Raw genomic sequence first — 17,763 nt, 5'->3', positions numbered from 1 at the left:
GCTTTAAGAGGGAAGCCAAGAACTTAACAAGTCATAAGGCTCCCATCTCCGCCAAGGAGAAAGGGAAGGCCCCTATGACTAATAGTGTTAAAAAGAACCATGCTTTCATGTACCATGATAAGATATATTCTAGAAATGTTCATAGGAGTTGTAATGATTCAAATGCCATGTTTGCTTCAAGTTCTTCCTATGTGCATGGTAGAGATATGCCTAGGAGAAATGTCATTCATCGTATGCCTAGGAGAAATGTTGCTAATGTTCCTAGGAAAATTAACAAACCTTCTACAATTTATCATGCTTGCAATGTTTCCTTTGCAATTTGTAGAAAGGATAAGAAGGTGATTGCTAGGAAATTAGGGGCAAAATGCAAGGGAGATAAAATTTGCATTTGGGTCCCTAAGACCATTATTACTAACCTTGTAGGACCCAACAAGAGTTGGGTACCTAAAACCCAAGCCTAAATTGCCTTGCAGGTTTATGCATTCGGGGGATCAAGCTGGATTATCGACAACGGATGCACAAACCACATGACGGGGGAGAAGAAGATGTTTACCTCCTACGTCAAGAACAAGGATTCCCAAGCCTCAATCATATTCGGTGACGGGAATCAAGGCAAGGTCAAAGGACTAGGGAAGATTGCCATTTCATCCGAGCACTCTATTTCTAATGTGTTTTCAGTTGAGTCGCTTGGATATAACTTATTGTCTGTGAGTCAGCTTTGTAATATGGGATATAATTGCTTATTCACAAATGTAGATGTGTCCGTATTTAGAAGGAGTGATGGTTCATTAGCTTTTAAGGGTGTATTAGACGACAAACTCTACTTAGTTGATTTGGCAAAAGAGGAGGCCGGTCTAGATGCATGCTTAATTGCTAAGACTAGCATGGGCTGGCTGTGGCATCGCCGCTTAGCACATGTGGGGATGAAGAACCTTCACAAACTTCTAAAGGGAGAACACGTGATAGGTCTAACAAATGTTACTTTCGAAAAAGATAGACCTTGCGCAGCTTGTCAAGCAGGTAAACAGGTGGGAAGCTCTCATCATACCAAGAACGTGATGACCACATCAAGACCCCTGGAGCTGCTTCATATGGACCTCTTCGGACCCGTGGCCTATCTAAGCATAGGAGGAAGTAAGTATGGTCTTGTTATAGTTGATGATTTTTCCCGCTTCACTTGGGTATTCTTTTTGCAGGATAAATCTGAAACCCAAGGGACCCTCAAGCGCTTCCTAAGGAGAGCTCAAAATGAGTTTGAGCTCAAGGTGAAGAAGATAAGGAGTGACAACGGGTCCGAGTTCAAGAACCTTCAAATGGAGGAGTACCTTGAGGAGGAAGGGATCAAGCACGAGTTCTCCGCTCCCTACACACCACAGCAAAACGGCGTGGTAGAAAGGAAGAATAGGACGCTCATTGACATGGCAAGGATGATGCTTGGAGAGTTCAAGACCCCCGAGCGGTTTTGGTCGGAAGCCGTGAACACGGCTTGCCACGCCATCAACCGGGTCTACCTTCATCGTCTCCTCAAGAAGACGTCATATGAGCTTCTAACCCAATGTGTCTTACTTTCATGTATTTGGAAGAAAATGTTATATTCTTGTGAAGAAAGGTAGAAATTCTAAGTTTGCTCCCAAGGCTGTAGAAGGGTTTTTATTAGGTTATGACTCAAATACAAAGGCGTATAGGGTCTTCAACAAATCATCGGGTTTGGTTGAAGTCTCTAGCGACGTTGTATTTGATGAGAGTAATGGCTCTCCAAGAGAGCAAGTTGTTGATCTTGATGATGTAGATGAAGAAGATATTCCAACGGCCGCAATACGCACCATGGCGATTGAAGAAGTGAGGCCACAGGAACAAAAGGAGCAAGATCAACCTTCTTCCTCAACAATGGTGCATCCCCAACTCAAGATGATGAACAGGTTCATCAAGAGGAGGCGTGTGATCAAGGGGGGCACAAGATGATCATGTAATTGAGGAAGAAGCACAACCGACACCTCTAACTCAAGTTCGAGCGATGATTCAAAGGAATCATCCCGTCGACCAAATTTTGGGTAATATTAGCAAGGGAGTAACTACTCGCTCTAGATTAGTAAATTTTTGTGAGCATTACTCTTTTATCTCCTCTATTGAGCCTTTCAGGGTAGAAGAGGCCTTGCTAGATCCGGACTGGGTGTTGGCTATGCAGGAAGAGCTCAACAACTTCAAGAGAAATGAAGTTTGGACACTGGTGCCTCGTCCCAAGCAAAACATTGTGGGAACCAAGTGGGTGTTCTGCAACAAACAAGACGAGCACGGGGTGGTAACAAGGAACAAGGCTAGACTTATGGCAAAAGGTTATGCCCAAGTCGCAGGTTTGGACTTTGAGGAGACTTTTGCTCCTGTGGCTAGGCTAGAGTCAATTCGCATATTGTTAGCCTATGCTGCTCACCATTCTTTTAGGTTGTTCCAAATGGATGTGAAGAGTGCTTTCCTCAACGGGCCAATCAAGGAGGTGTACGTAGAGCAACCTCCTGGCTTTGAGGATGAACGGTACCCCGACCACGTGTGTAAGCTCTCTATGGCGCTCTATGGACTTAAGCAAGCCCCAAGAGCACGGTATGAATGCCTTAGAGACTTTTTAATTGCTAATGCTTTCAAGGTTGGGAAAGCCGATCCAACTTTATTCACTAAGACTTGTGATGGTGATCTTTTTGTGTGCCAAATTTATGTCGATGACATAATATTTGGTTCTACTAACCAAAAGTCTTGTGAAGAGTTTAGCAGGGTAATGACTCAGAAATTCGAGATGTCGATGATGGGCAAGTTGAACTACTTCCTTGGGTTCCAAGTGAAGCAACTCAAGGACGGCACCTTCATCTCCCAAACGAAGTACACGCAAGACCTGCTAAAGCGGTTTGGAATGAAGGACGCCAAGCCCGCAAAGACACCAATGGGAACCGACAGACATGTCGACCTCAACAAAGGAGGTAAGTTCGTAGATCAAAAGGCATACCGGTCTATGATAGGGTCTTTACTTTATTTATGTGCTAGTAGACCGGATATTATGCTTAGCGTATGCATGTGTGCTAGGTTTCAATCCGATCCAAGGGAGTGTCACCTTGTGGCCGTTAAGCGAATTCTTAGATATTTAGTTGCTACGCCTTGCTTCGGGATCTGGTATCCAAAGGGGTCTACCTTTGACTTGATTGGATATTCAGACTCTGACTATGCTGGATGTAAGGTCGATAGGAAGAGTACATCGGGGACGTGCCAATTCTTAGGAAGGTCCCTGGTGTCATGGAGTTCTAAGAAACAAACTTACGTTGCCCTATCCACCGCTGAGGCCGAGTATGTTGTCGCAGGACAGTGTTGCGCGCAACTACTTTGGATGAGGCAAACCCTTCGAGACATTGGCTACAATCTGAGCAAAGTCCCACTCCTATGTGATAATGAGAGTGATATCCGCATGGCGGATAATCCTGTTGAACACAGCCGCACAAAGCACATAGACATCCGGCATCACTTTTTGAGAGATCACCAGCAAAAGGGAGATATCGAAGTGTTTTATGTTAACACTGAGAACCAGCTAGCCGATATCTTTACCAAGCCTTTAGATGAAAAGACCTTTTGCAGGCTGCGTAGTGAGCTAAATATCCTAGATTCGCGGAACTTGGATTGATTTGTAGCATACACGTGTGTATGCCTTTGATCATGTTCCTTATGAATTTTGCTGTTTATGGTGCTCAAGTTGTACAAACACTCCCTGGACCTCAAAAGTCCATGTGTGAGAGATGCACATATTTAGGGGGAGATGTGCTACAACTTGACCCTTTGAGACTAACTGTGTACTTGAGTTTGCTTGATTTAGATTGAAAGGGAATGTTGGACTTGGACCATGAAAGACTTCCACTGCACTCCGATGAAAGAGTAACTTATTCCAAGTTCATCTCCATGCTCTTATTGCCTTTTTACTCTTAATTGAACATTTTGGTGAGGCAATGGGGTTCCAGGGCCCAAATTGATCCCGTTTTGGTGCTTGATGCCAAAGGGGGAGAAAATAAGGCCAAAGCAAGAAATGGATCAGCTACCACTTGAGAATTTTGAAAAATAGTAGAGTTAGAGCTTTTGTTTTGTCAAAATACTCTTATTGTCTCTTTTTGTCAAAATTGGTCTCTTGTGGGGAGAATGTTTGATTATGGGAAAAAGGGGGAGTTTTTGAAACTTTGATCAATTTCTCTTGGAATACCTTCTCTATGCCTCAACAAGTGCATTTGACTTAGAGATAGGAAATTAAGTTTGATTTGCAAAAACAAACCAAGTGGTGGCAAAGAATGATCCAAATATGCCAAATTTGAATCAAAACAAATTTGTGTTCTCATTTGCATTGATGTTGCACTTCTTTTAGTCGCCTTTTGTTGTGTTGGCATAAATCACCAAAAAGGGGGAGATTGAAAGGGAAATGTGCCCTTGGGTCATTTTTAATTATTTTGGTAATTAATTGACCAACACAAGTGCTTAAGTGTTAAATTATGCCAAGTGATGGACAAAGTGCAAATCAAGAGTAAAGGTATGTTTCTAAGACTTAGTACATTGTTTTTAAGACTAATGTAATGTGTCTAAGTGCTAGAAACAGGAAAAGACCAACTTGGAAAAGACTTGGCTGAGCAGCCAAGACTCTGCGCAGTCTGGGTGCACCGGACTGTCCGGTGGTGCACCGGACAGTCCGGTGGTGCACCGAATAGTGTCCGGTGCGCCAGGCTGGCTCTGGCGAACTGACTGCTCTCGGGTTTCGTCGGCGGCGTACGGCTATAAATCACTGGACTGTCCGGTGGTGCACCGAACTGTCCGGTGAGCCAACAGTCGGCCGGGCCAACGGTCGACCGCGTAATCCGCGCGCGACGCGTGGCAGAGCCAACGGTCAGAAGGGGGGCACCAGACTGTCCGGTGCGCCAACGGCTCCAAGACTTCAATGGTCGGCTGCGCCAGAATAGGAAAGAAATCTGCACCGGACAGTGTCCGGTGCGCCAGGCGACAGAAGACAAGAATTGCCTTCCTGGAATGCTCTCAACGGCTCCTAGCTGCCTTGGGGCTATAAAAGGGACCCCTAAGCGCATGGAGGAGAACACCCAAGCATTCTCTAAGCATTCCTAAGCACCAAGACTCCAATTCCACGCATTTGATTCTTTGTGATAGCAATTAGAGCTCCATTTTGAGTAGAGAACTCTTCGGGTTGTGTTGTGAGCTCGAGTTGTGACTTGTGTGCGTGTTGTGCTCTGATTTTGTGTCTTGAGTGTGTTGCTCATCCCATCCTTACTTCCGTGCTTCTTTGTGAACATCAAGTGTAAGGGCGAGAGGCTCCAAGTTGTGGAGATTCCTCGCAAGCGGGATATAGTGAAACAAAGCAAAACACCGTGATATTCAAGTGAGTCTTCGGACCACTTGAGAGGGGTTGAGTGCAACCCTCGTCCATTGGGATGCCACAACGTGGAGTAGGCAAGTGTTGGACTTGGCCGAACCACAGGATAAACCACTGTGCCTATCTGAGTTGATTTTCTTTTGGTTACTGTGCTAACTCCTAATCAAGCTTTGTGGATTAAGTTTCAAGTTTTTACAGGATCACCTATTCCCCCCCCCCTCTAGGTGCTCTCACACACCAGACTCGTCCATTCCTGTGGACACAGACTATTCGAATAGGTTTGAACTCTGCGCAGAGGGGTACACTTTACCCACTAGTTTGGTTTCTGCGATCTCACCGTCGTGAGGCCCGAATGCTGGATCTCTTTCTTTCCTCGCACGTCCTAACCTTAACGGTTATACCGGAAGGAGTCAGGCCACCGCCATGTCCAAACCAGACAAAACATTCCCCCTCCTTATCCTCCCGGTGCTCCCCAGCCTTCATAACCCTGGGGTTGGATCGTACGAGTTCAGATTGAGTGACTGCCCACACAGTCTCGAGTGGTTGTACTAATCATGAGTACAGGTAGTGAAGGATGACAAATCGGTCCTTATATGAGGGGACAATCCTTCTGCTCACACCTAAACCAGTTGAGCCATCACCTTAGGCCCTCCCCTAAACCAGGGAGTCCCTGATCATCCCTACTCAAAGGTGATAAGGGTGAAAACCCTTCATCATACACATTTTGAAAAGCATTTTCTTTTGAAAACTCACACCTTTTCTCAAATCATTTGTAACAAATATATCAAGGATTGATTGCGGCAAGCGACTTGGGTGGCCATAATAACTTGTCTCAAAATCATATCATGCATAAAATAACAGACTGAGGGTTGTGGTTGAAAAATCATAGGTAATTTATGCATCAAAGGGATCCAGTGAGCTTGCCATGCTTATCCGGCGAAGGGGGAGCTCACGGAACTGGCTTCTAGCTCCACTGCCTGGCGTAGACTTGCAGATATGGCCTCCACGAGATGACACGAACGCTCCGATAACTATGCAACATTGTCGGGGACCATAATTAGGGGTACCCTCAAGACCCCTAAATCTTAGCTAGTAACCCCCATCAGCACAAAGCTGCAAAGGCCTGATGGGTGCGATTAAATCAAGGATCAGTCCATTCAAGGGACACGATCGTGCCTCGCCCGAGCCTAGCCTCGGGCAAGGGAAGCCGACCCTGAAGAACCTATGTCTCGCCCGAGGACCCCCCTCCAGCAACGGGCACACTGTCAGCTCGCCCGAGGCCCAGTCTTCACCAAGAAGCAACCTTGGCCACATCGCCACGTCGACCGACCAAATCGCAGGGGCGTTTAATGCAAAGGTGGCCTGACACCTTTATCCTGACGCACGCCCTCCAGTCGACAGAGCCGAAGTGACCGCAGTCACTTCGCCGCTCTACTGACCGGTCTGACAAGAGGACAGCGCCGCCTGCGCCGCTCCGACTGCTGAGCCACCCGACAGAGTGAAGATGACAGTAGCCAAGGCCGGCCTCGGGCGTCATAGGAAACTCCGCCTCGCCTGACCCCAGGGCTCGGACTCGGGCTCAGCCCCGGAAGACGGCGAACTCCGCTCCGCACGACCCAGGGCTCGGACTCGGGCTCAGCCCCGGAAGACGACGAACTCCGCTCCGCCCGACCCAGGGCTCGGACTCGGGCTCAGCCCCAGAAGACGGCGAACTCCGCCTCGCCCGACCACAGGGCTCGGACACGGGCTCAACCCCGGAAGACGACGGACTCCGCTCCGCCCGACCAAGGGCTCGGACTTGGGCTCAGCCCCGGAAGACGGCGAACTCCGCCTCGCCCGACCCCAGAGCTCGGACATGGGCTCAGCCCCGGAAGATGACGAACTCCGCCTCGCCCGACCCCAGAGCTCGGACATGGGCTCAACCCCGGAAGACGACGAACTCCGCCTCGCCCGACCCAGGGGCTCGACCTCGACCTCGGAGGAGCCTCACCTCGCCTAGCCTAGGGCACGGACCGACCACGTCAATAGGAAGCGCCATCATTACCCTACCCCGAGCTGACTCGGGCTACGGGGAACCAGACCGGCGTCCCATCTGGCTCGCTCCACCATGCGAGTAATGATGGCGCCCAGCATGCCCTGTGACGACGGAGGCTCTCAGCCCCCTTTACGGAAGCAAGAGGACGTCAGCAAGGACTCGACATCCCCAACAGCTGTCCTCTCGCCAGGCTCCAGCACTCCTCCGACGGCCACGACACCACGCGAACTGGGCGCCAAGACCTCTCCGGCTGCCACGATGGCATGTACTTAGGGCACTAGCTCTCCTCCGCTAGACACGTAGCACTCTGCTACACCCCCCATTGTACACCTGGATCCTCTCCTTATGCCTATAAAAGGAAGGACTAGGGCCCTCTTACAGAGGGTTGGCCCGCGCGGAGAAGGACGGGACGGCGCTCGCGCAAGGCCGCTCGCTCCCACTCCCGCGTGGACGCTTGTATCCCCCTACTGCAAGCGCACCCGACTCAGGCGTGGGGCTAACACGAAGGCCGCGGGATCTGCTCTCTCACGCCTTCCTCCCTCCGGCTGCCTCCTTTCCCCCCTTCGCGTTCCGCCTCGCGTCGACCCATCTGAGCTGGGGCACGCGGCGACAATTCACTCGTCGGTCCAGGGACCCCCCGGGTTTCGAAACACCGACAGTTGGCGCGCCAGGTAGGGGTCTGCTGCGTGTTGACGAACAGCTTCCCGTCAAGCTCCAGATGGGCAGTCTCCAACAACCTTTCCGGCCCGGGACGGTGCTCCGTTTCGGGATGTAACACCCAGTTGTAATATAAAAAAAAGTCATTTCCTATATTTTAGGTGAGTGTTGAATTTACTTAGCATCACATGTGAACACCATATTCAAACAACAAATAAATAATAAAAAGATACCCAAAATAAAACTTGCATCATGCTGGGATTTTATTTTGTGAGTGCATTCTGTGACAACATAAAATAATGAGAAAAGAATTACATTAATACCCAAATGGGAAATTAAGATCTAAAAGATACTCTAGAATCGGAGAAAGAAAGCACTACTTATCATAAAATAAATACTAAATTTAGACAAATTTATCCATAACATGTCTAAAATGAGTCTTTAATGAGAGAACAAATTTATCATGAAGTTAAGTTGGAAAGGGAATTCAAAATTTTGAATTTGAAAAGGAGAAGAGAAAAGAATAAAAGAAAAAGAGAAATACCACTGTTGGGCCCAAAGCCACCAAATTCGGCCCAATTTCCCTTTTGAATCGCGCAGCCCACCACCTATCTCTGGCGCCGACTTGTGGGCCATGGCTGTCAGTCGCACATGCGCTCGCCGTTCCTCCCTGCAGCCGCTGGTCCGTGGGACCCACTGGTAGCCTCTTCCCCGCGCCCGGCCCATTTAGTCCTCCTCCGCGTGGCCCATCTTCGCGCCTCACGACCGCGCGCGCGATGGCGCCGACGGCCGGGGCCCACATCGCCAGCCAGTATACCGCATGCGCCTATCTCTTGCGCGTGGGACCAGCAGGTCAGAACCCTCCCCTCCCGACGTCGTTCCTTCCCCAGCTGAACGCGGTCTTGGCGGGCGAAGGTCCCTCGCCGTGAATCTCGCCCTGGGTCGTTGGTGCCTCAACAAATCTCCACCGAATCCCCGAGGACTCCGCGCCGAACTGCTACCGGTCTCCTTGGCATGGACTCGCCCCTTCCTCCCCTTTTCTAGCGGCAGATGGTTACAGTGGAACCGCGCGCTTCCACCGGCCGACTCCCTCTTCCCCATAAGATCCGTGGATTGCGGCGCCCCCTTCCTGAGCTGATCCTCCCCTGTTAGCAAGCCGCGTAGCGCACCACCTTTACGCTGGGGCCATGGCCGCCGGGGAACGCGAGAGATAGGAGGTAGAGAGAGAGAACCAGAGAACCGGCCGCTGTCGCCGTCCTTGGCTTACGCCGCCGTGTGGTCCGTGGCATGGTCGAGGAGGGCTGCCAGGGCTTGTGCAAGCTTTTGTGGCGTCGATGGATGGTGAGCATCACCGTTGTGGACCCAATTTCTCACCGGCGATCTCTGCTCGTTGCGGGGCCGCCATGCGCTGTGGCCGAAGCTTGCGGCTCCGTGATTCTCGGTGAGTGTTCCCTCATTAGGTTCGCTTAGGTTCCGGCATTGCGTGGGGTCTCTGGTTTGGGCGCGCGGCGTACCAGGTAGCTGATCATCCCTCACCGGCGTGTGCACCGCCACGGTCTTCTCCGATGCTGCCGTGTGCGTGCTCCAGCGTGAGGCTTGAAAGGGAAATGCGCCCTTGGGCCATTTCTAAGTATTTTGGTGATTGAGTGCCAACTCAAGTGCTTAAATGTGAATTTATGCAATGGATGAATAAAGTGCAAATCAAGAGCAAAGGTATGTTTCTAAGTCTTAGTACATTGGTTTTGTGTACTAATATACTTGTCTAAGTATTGGAAACAGGAAGAAAAAGAAAAGGAAAGAGGTGGCTGTGTACAGCCAAAGGGCTGTTTCGGTCTGGGGCACCGGACTGTCCGGTGGTGCACCGGACAGTGTCCGGTGCGCTAGGCTGCCTCGGCCGAAGTGGCCACTCTCGGGAATTCGCCGACGGCGTACGGCTAAAATTCACCGGACTGTCCGGTGTGCACCGGACTGTCCGGTGAGCCAACGGTCGGCTAGGGCCAACGATCGGCCGCGGATTCTGCGCGCGACACGTGGCCAAGCCAACGGTCGGAAGGGGGCACCGGACTGTCCGGTGTGCACCGGACATGTCCGGTGCACCAGCGGCTCCCAGATCAGCAACGGTCGACTGCGCTGTTTAAGAAAGGAAATCGGGCACCGGACAGTGTCCGGTGTGCACCGGACTGTCCGGTGCGCCCGACGACAGAAGGCAAGATCAGCCTTCCAGATTTGCTCTCAACGGCTCCTAGCTGCCTTGGGGCTATAAAAGGGACCCCTAGGCGCATGGAGGAAAACACCAAGCAACCTTTGAGCATTCTTGATCATCCACACTCAGTCTTTGCGCATCCATTTGTTATTCTAAGTGATTCGAGCTCCGTTCTTGTGAGAACTGTGAGATAGTCTTTGAGCTCGATTCTTGGCCGTGTGTGTGCGCATTTTGCTGTGGATTTGTGTGTGTTGCTTCCCTCCCTTACTCCGTATTTCTTTGTGAATCTCAAGTGTAAGGGCGAGAGACTCCAAGTTGTGGAGATTCCTTGCAAACGGGAAATTGAAAGGAAAAGCATAACACTGTGGTATTCAAGTTGATCATTGGATCACTTGAGAGGAGTTGAGTGCAACTCTCGTCCGTTGGGACGCCACAACGTGGAGTAGGCAAGTTTTGTACTTGGCCGAACCACGGGATAAATCACTGTGTCTTCTCTGTGTTGAACTCCTTGTGGTTATCATATTGTGCAAGATCTTCTCTTTAGCCACTTGGCATTAACTGTGCTAACGCTTAATCAAAGTTTTGTGGCTTAAGTTTTGAAGTATACAGGATCACCTATTCACCCCCCCCCCTCTAGGTGCTCTCAATTGGTATCAGAGCCGTTCTCTTCAAGAAAGGGACTAACCGCCCGAAGAGATGGATCCTAAGGGGAAGGGAATCGTGATCAACGATAAGGAGAAGGAGTCCTTCGTCAACGAGCCAAAGGATGACAAGTCAAACGACTCGGGCTCGGGTCATAGACGAAAAGATGGGAAGAAGAAGAAGACAAGGCGCATCAAGGAGATTGTCTACTACGACAGCGATGAATCTTCCTCTTCCCAAAAGGACGATGACAACGACTACAGGAAGACGGTCAATTCAAACTTTTCATTTGATTATTCTCGTATTCCACATAGTTCGAATTCGCATTTGCTTTCCATTCCTCTCGGCAAACCTCCACACTTTGATGGGGAGGACTACGGATTTTGGAGTCACAAAATGCGTAGTCATTTATTCTCTCTCCATCCAAGCATATGGGAGATTGTAGAGAATGGAATGAAATTTGATAGCTCGGATAGTCCTATGTTTATTAACGAACAAATTCATAAAAATGCACAAGCTACTACTGTGTTGCTAGCCTCTTTGTGCAGGGACGAGTACAATAAGGTGAGCGGCTTGGACAATGCCAAGCAGATATGGGACACCCTCAAGATTTCTCACGAGGGGAACGACATCACCATGCTCACTAAAATGGAGTTGGTGGAGGGCGAGCTTGGAAGGTTTGCAATGATAAGGGGCGAGGAGCCAACCCAAACATACAACCGGCTCAAGACCCTTATCAACAAAATAAGGAGCTACGGAAGCACGCGATGGACGGACCATGACGTCGTCCGCCTAATGCTAAGGTCATTTACCGTTCTTGATCCTCATCTCGTGAACAATATTCGTGAGAATCCCAGGTACACGAAGATGACGCCCGAGGAGGTACTCGGAAAATTCGTAAGCGGGCGGATGATGATCAAGGAGGCAAGATACGTGGACGACGCCTTGAATGGACCGATCAATGAGCCTCAACCAATTGCTCTCAAGGCAACAAGGAGCAAGGAGGCGCTACCAAGCAAGGTGGCGCAAGTTGAGGCGGCCGGGCTAAATAATGAGGAGATGGCCCTCGTCATTAAGCGCTTCAAGACGGCGCTTAAAGGTCGCAAGGGACAGCCAAACAAGACCAAGACAAAGGAGAAGCGCTCATGCTTCAAATGTGGTAAGATTGGTCATTTCATTGCTAACTGTCCCGATAATGAAAGTGACCAGGAAAAGGAGGACAAGAGGGAAAAGAAGAAGCATTACAAGAAGGCCAAGGGTGAGGCACATATCGGAAAGGAGTGGGATTCGGATTGCTCCTCTTCCGACTCCGACAATGAGGGACTCGCCGCCACCGCCTTCAACAAATCGACCCTCTTCCCCAACGAGCGTCACACATGCCTTATGGCAAGGGAGAAGAAGGTATGTACTCAAAACCCTACCTATGCTTCTTCTAGTGAGGATGAGTCTAGTGATGATGATGAGATAGATTACTCATGCTTATTCAAGGGATTAGATAGATCTAAAATTGATAAGATTAATGAGTTGATTGATGCCTTGAATGACAAGAATAGATTACTAGAAAAACAAGAGGACCTTTTATATGAAGAGCATGACAAATTTGTAGAAGCACAAAAATCCCATGCTTTAGAAGTTAAGAGAAATGAAATGCTTTCTTGTGAATTATCTTCTTGCCATGAGACAATTTCTAGCTTAAAGAGCATAAATGATGATTTAAATGCTAAGCTAGAAAAATATAGTAAATTAACATCTTGTGTAGAACATGTTGTGATTTGCACTAGGTGTAAAGACTTTAATGTTGATGCTTGTAGTGAACACCTAGAGTGCATTTTTAAATTAAATGATGAAGTAGCTAGTCTTAATGCTCAACTTAAGACTAGCAAGAGTGATTTGGATAAACTAAAATTTGCAAGGGATGCCTACACAATTGGTAGACACCCCTCAATTAAGGATGGGCTTGGCTTCAAGAGGGAAGTCAAGAACTTGACAAGCCATAAGGCTCCCATCTCCGCCAAGGAGAAAGGGAAGGCCCCTATGGCTAGTAGTGTGCAAAAGAACCATGCTTTTATGTACCATGATAGGAGACAAACTAGAAATGCTTATAGGAGTTTTAATGCTTATGATGATTTTGATTCTCATGTCATGTTTGCTTCTAGTTCTTCCTATGTGCATGATAGAAATGTTGATAGGAGAAATGTTGTTCATAATATGCCTAGGAGAAATGTTGTTAATATTCCTAGAAAAGTTATGAATGGACCTTCTACAATTTATCATGCACTAAATGCTTCCTTTGCTATTTGTAGAACGGATAGGAAAATAGTTGCTAGGAAGTTAGGGGCAAAATGCAAGGGAGACAAAACTTGCATTTGGGTCCCTAAGGAAATTTGCACTAACCTTGTAGGACCCAACAAGAGTTGGGTACCTAAGTCCCAAGCCTAAATTTGCCTTGCAGGTTTATGCATCCGGGGGTTCAAGCTGGATTATCGACAGCGGATGCACAAACCATATGACGGGGGAGAAGAAGATGTTCACCTCCTACGTCAAGAATAAGGATTCCCAAGATTCAATTATATTCGGTGATGGGAATCAAGGCAAGGTAAAAGGGTTAGGTAAAATTGCAATTTCTAATGAGCATTCTATCTCTAATGTATTTTTAGTAGAGAGTCTTGGATATAATTTGCTATCTGTTAGTCAATAATGTCATATGGGATATAACTGTCTATTTACAAATGTAGATGTGTCTGTCTTTAGAAAAAGTGATGGTTCACTAGCTTTTAAGGGTGTATTAGACGGCAAACTTTATTTAGTTGATTTTGCAAAAGAAGAGGCCGGTCTAGATGCATGCTTAATAGCTAAGACTAGCATGGGCTGGCTGTGGCATCGCCGCTTAGCACATGTGGGGATGAAGAACCTTCACAAGCTTCTAAAGGGAGAACACGTGATAGGTTTGACTAACGTGCAATTCGAAAAGGATAGACCTTGTGCAGCTTGTCAAGCAGGTAAACAAGTGGGAGGAGCACATCACAGCAAGAATGTGATGACTACTTCAAGACCCCTGGAGCTGCTGCATATGGACCTCTTCGGACCCGTCGCCTATCTGAGCCTAGGAGGGAGTAAGTATGGTCTAGTTATTGTTGATGACTTTTCCCGCTTCACTTGGGTGTTCTTTTTGCAGGATAAGTCTGAAACCCAAGGGACCCTCAAGCGCTTCCTCAGGAGAGCTCAAAATGAGTTTGAGCTCAAGGTGAAGAAGATAAGGAGCGACAACGGGTCCGAGTTCAAGAACCTTCAAGTGGAGGAGTTCCTTGAGGAGGAAGGGATCAAGCATGAGTTCTCTGCTCCCTACACACCACAGCAAAATGGTGTGGTAGAGAGGAAGAACAGGACGCTAATCGACATGGCGAGGACTATGCTTGGAGAGTTCAAGACCCCCGAGCGTTTTTGGTCGGAAGCCGTGAACACGGCTTGCCACGCCATCAACAGGGTCTACCTTCACCGCCTCCTCAAGAAGACGTCGTATGAGCTTCTAACCGGTAACAAACCCAATGTATCTTACTTTCGTGTATTTGGGAGCAAGTGCTACATTCTAGTGAAGAAGGGTAGGAATTCTAAGTTTGCTCCCAAAGCTGTAGAAGGGTTTTTATTAGGTTATGACTCAAATACAAAGGCGTATAGAGTCTTCAACAAATCATCGGGTTTGGTTGAAGTCTCTAGCGACGTTGTATTTGATGAGACTAATGGCTCTCCAAGAGAGCAAGTTGTTGATTGTGATGATGTAGATGAAGAAGATGTTCCAACGGCCGCTATACGAACCATGGCGATTGGAGAAGTGCGGCCACAGGAACACGATGAACGAGATCAAACATCTTCCTCAACTATGGTGCTATCCCCAACTCAAGACGATGAACAGGTTCATCAACAGGAGGCGTGTGATCAAGGGAGAGCACAAGATGATCGTGTGATGGAGGAAGATGCGCAACCAGCACCTCCAACCCAAGTTCGAGCGATGATTCAAAGGGATCATCCCGTCGACCAAATTTTGGGTGACATTAGCAAGGGAGTAACTACTCGATCTCGATTAGTTAATTTTTGTGAGCATTACTCCTTTGTCTCTTCTATTGAGCCTTTCAGGGTAGAGGAGGCCTTGCTAGATCCGGACTGGGTGTTGGCCATGCAGGAGGAGCTCAACAACTTCAAGAGAAATGAAGTTTGGACGCTGGTGCCTCATCCGAAGCAAAATGTTGTAGGAACCAAGTGGGTGTTCCGCAACAAACAGGACGAACACGGGGTGGTGACGAGAAACAAGGCTCGACTTGTGGCAAAAGGTTATGCCCAAGTCGCATGTTTGGATTTCGAGGAGACTTTTGCTCCTGTGGCTAGGCTAGAGTCTATTCGTATCCTGCTAGCATATGCCGCTCACCATTCTTTCAGGCTGTTCCAAATGGATGTGAAGAGCGCTTTCCTCAACGGGCCGATCAAGGAGGAGGTGTACGTGGAGCAACCCCCTGGCTTCGAGGATGAACGGTACCCCAACCACGTGTGTAAGCTCTCTAAGGCGCTCTATGGACTTAAGCAAGCCCCAAGAGCATGGTATGAATGCCTTAGAGACTTTCTAATTGCTAATGCTTTCAAGGTTGGGAAAGCCGATCCAACTCTTTTTACTAAGACATGTGATGGTGATTTGTTTGTGTGCCAAATTTATGTCGATGACATAATATTTGGTTCTACTAACCAAAAGTCTTGTGAAGAGTTTTGCAGGGTGATGACGCAGAAATTCGAGATGTCGATGATGGGCGAGTTGAACTACTTCCTTGGGTTCCAAGTGAAGCAACTCAAGGACGGCACCTTCATCTCCCAAACGAAGTACACGCAAGATCTGCTAAAGCGGTTTGGGATGAAGGATGCCAAGCCCGCAAAGACTCCGATGGGGACCGACGGACACACCGACCTCAACAAAGGAGGTAAGTCCGTTGATCAAAAAGCATACCGGTCAATGATAGGTTCTTTGCTTTACTTATGTGCTAGTAGACCGGATATTATGCTTAGCGTATGCATGTGTGCTAGATTTCAATCCGATCCTAAGGAGTGTCACTTAGTGGCGGTAAAGCGAATTCTTAGATATTTGGTTGCTACGCCTTGCTTCGGGCTCTGGTATCCAAAGGGGTCTACCTTTGACTTAGTTGGATACTCAGACTCCGACTATGCTGGATGTAAGGTCGATAGGAAGAGTACATCAGGGACGTGCCAATTCTTAGGAAGGTCCCTGGTGTCATGGAACTCTAAGAAACAAACCTCCGTTGCCCTATCCACCGCTGAGGCCGAGTACGTTGCCGCAGGTCAGTGTTGCGCGCAACTACTTTGGATGAGGCAAACCCTCCGGGACTTTGGCTACAATCTGAGCAAAGTCCCACTCCTATGTGACAATGAGAGTGCTATCCGCATGGCGGAGAATCCTGTTGAGCACAGCCGCACAAAGCACATAGACATCCGGCATCACTTTTTGAGAGACCACCAGCAAAAGGGAGATATCGAAGTGTTTCATGTTAGCACCGAGAACCAGCTAGCCGATATCTTCACTAAGCCTCTAGATGAGAAGACCTTTTGCAGGTTGCGTAGTGAGCTAAATGTCTTAGATTCGCGGAACTTGGATTGAATTATAGCATACATGTGTTTATGCCCTTGATCAGGTTCATTCTGCATTTTGTTGCTTATTGTGGTGCTCAAGTTGTACAAACACTCCCTGGACCTCACAAGTCCGTTGCAAAGTGATGCACATGTTTAGGGGGAGATGTGTTACAACTTGACCCTTTCGAGACTAACCATGTGCTTGAGTTTGATGATTTAGTCTCAAAGGAGAATTGAAAGGGAAAAGGTGGACTTGGATCATGAAAGACTTCCACTGCACTCCGATGAGAGGGTAACTTATTCCAAGTTCATCTTTAGACTCTTATTGCCTTTGTATTCTTATTGAAGATTTTGGTGAGGCAATGGGGTTAATGGGCCAAGATTGATTCTGTTTTGGTGCTTGATGCCAAAGGGGGAGAAAATAAAGGCCAAAGCAATAAATGGATCAGCTACCACTTGAGAGATTTTGAAAATAGTAGAATAGAGTTTTTGTTTTGTTAAACTCTTTTATTGTCTCTCTTGTCAAAAGTTGGCTTCGTATGGGGAGAAATGTTGATTATGGGAAATAGGGGGAGTTTTTGAAATCTTTGATCAATCTCTTTCGGAATGACTCTCTTTATGCCTCAATATGTGTGTTTGACATAGAGATAGAGATTTGAGTTTGATTTCCAAAAACAAACCAAGTGGTGGCAAAGGATGATCCATATATGCCAAAATTGAATCAAAATCAATTTGAGTTTTATTTGAAGTGATTTTGCACTTGTTCTAGTTGCTTTATGTTGTGTTGGCATAAATCACCAAAAAGGGGGAGATTGAAAGGGAAATGCGCCCTTGGGCCATTTCTAAGTATTTTGGTGATTGAGTGCCAACTCAAGTGCTTAAATGTGAATTTATGCAATGGATGAATAAAGTGCAAATCAAGAGCAAAGGTATGTTTCTAAGTCTTAGTACATTGGTTTTGTGTACTAATATACTTGTCTAAGTATTGGAAACAGGAAGAAAAAGAAAAGGAAAGAGGTGGCTGTGTACAGCCAAAGGGCTGTTTCGGTCTGGGGCACCGGACTGTCCGGTGGTGCACCGGACTGTCCGGTGGTGCACCGGACAGTCCGGTGGTGCACCGGACAGTGTCCGGTGCGCCAGGCTGCCTCGGCCGAAGTGGCCACTCTCGGGAATTCGCCGACGGCGTACGGCTAAAATTCACCGGAC

Source organism: Zea mays, chromosome 3, assembly GCF_902167145.1.
Source record: "Zea mays cultivar B73 chromosome 3, Zm-B73-REFERENCE-NAM-5.0, whole genome shotgun sequence".
Taxonomy (NCBI): domain Eukaryota; kingdom Viridiplantae; phylum Streptophyta; class Magnoliopsida; order Poales; family Poaceae; genus Zea; species Zea mays.
The sequence above is the reverse complement of the archived record's forward strand: the minus strand, read 5'-3'. Positions refer to the sequence as shown.